We start from the raw sequence: 1,735 nt of genomic DNA, 5'->3' as shown, positions 1-1,735 counted from the left end.
GGGGCTCTGGTTGAGCCCGTCATGTAGAACTAGGGAACAGCTGCTTCCTCCAAGTAAGAAAAAGGACCTACTGCCACCAAGTCCAAGCAGCCCCGAGTGGAGCCTCCAGGGACTTTTCAGCAGAGGTAAATTGTATTCAAAGATACTGTCATCCTTCTTCCTCGGAGCAGAGGCTAGATTCCAACCTGCTGCCTTTGGGTTGGCAGTACAACTCCCTACCGACTAGGCCCAGGGGCTTCTCAAAGCAGAATGTACAGCTGTCACGCTCATGAATGAAAACAGATTTGTGGTTGGTAGGGAGATGTAAAGGGGAGTTCTGATGGCTTAGTGGTTAGACTCTAGGATACAATCGCAAAGTCCCGAGGTTCGAATCCGTGGAATCGTCCGTATTCTTCCCCCCACATCACAGCCCAAGAGTCTCTGCTTTGACAGTCATGATTTAGTCATTCCCTTGATGAGCTGGGATTTGGTGTAACCCACTCCCTGGGGGATGTCACACAGGGGCTCAGCTACATGAGGAAATATGCAACAAAGGAGGGACAGTTTACCGCCTCTGAAAACCACTAGAGGGTGAGCTATGGGTCATTTCCAATTCGACAGCCAAGAAGAAGAGCAACTGGGAGATCTCAGGTCATCACTGCGCCCTCCAGGAGCTGCGGCCCTCCTTACCCTTCAGCACCCTCCACATAAGGCTCAAGGCCTGCTCATAACCCTTCCCAACTAATTTTGGAGAAGTCTATCAGGTTCCAAACCTTTCAATATGGCATCAGCTGGAGTCTCCCCTAAATCCCCCACGTCAGAAGCAGAGAGTAAGTAGGCTGGAAGGCTGATGCGGCCGAGGACGGTGAAGAGCAGCGGCCAAAGAGCAGTAGACAGCCGGCGACCAGAAGCTGGCTCTGATTCTCAGAGCTGAACATCAGAAGAGACCCACACAGATACAATGTTGTCGAAATGTTGGTACTTATTTGGAGCAGGCCACACCTCTCCGGCCCCTCCTCTCCTCTCATTGGCTTTTCCTACAGATCGCATCCTGGGGGGTGAATACCCTCTCTGATATTTTCCCAGGGAAATGATTACACGGCATCTCAGTTCATCAGATAATGACTAATCCATAACTGACAAAACAGAGCTATCTTGGAGCAGAGGTGCTGGAGAAGAGTGCTGAACATCACATGGACCGCCAAAAGAACTGATATGTCTTGAAGAAGGTGCAGCCAGAGGGCTCCCTGGAGGCAAAGATGATAAAACTTCACCTCACATATATGGGCTTATTCCTGTTCTTGTTACCAACACATAGATGACCCTCCAGCAGGTTTTCAGAGGCAGTTAATTCCGCGAGAGTAGATTACCCATTCTTCGCAAAGAAGGATTAGAGCAAAAGCTTTGAAAACTTCCAATTGTGATACTGGAGAAGAGGACAGCAGAGAAAATGAGATTCTCCAGAGTAGGACATTTCTTACCCCCAAAACAAAACGAGAGACAAAATTGGTGTTGCATGACTATGAGCCTATTACAGAGAATCCATCACAGCGGGATTCTGGAATAACTAGCTTACAAACAAAAATGTGGGATGAAATATGCTTCGTATATTTCACATATCATATTGTATGTCATATCAAACATTTGACATCACAGATCGCGAGTCCATTTCAGCGCATTCATACCTATCATATTACCCTTGATGGGATTTTAGATGCCCCTGAGGTGAACATGTGATTCTTTGAGAGAGGGAATG

This window comes from Elephantulus edwardii, unplaced genomic scaffold (assembly GCF_000299155.1).
Source record: "Elephantulus edwardii isolate Elephantulus edwardi_28Jun2011 unplaced genomic scaffold, EleEdw1.0 scaffold00072, whole genome shotgun sequence".
Taxonomy (NCBI): Eukaryota; Metazoa; Chordata; class Mammalia; order Macroscelidea; family Macroscelididae; genus Elephantulus; species Elephantulus edwardii.
This window is presented reverse-complemented; position numbering follows the sequence as displayed.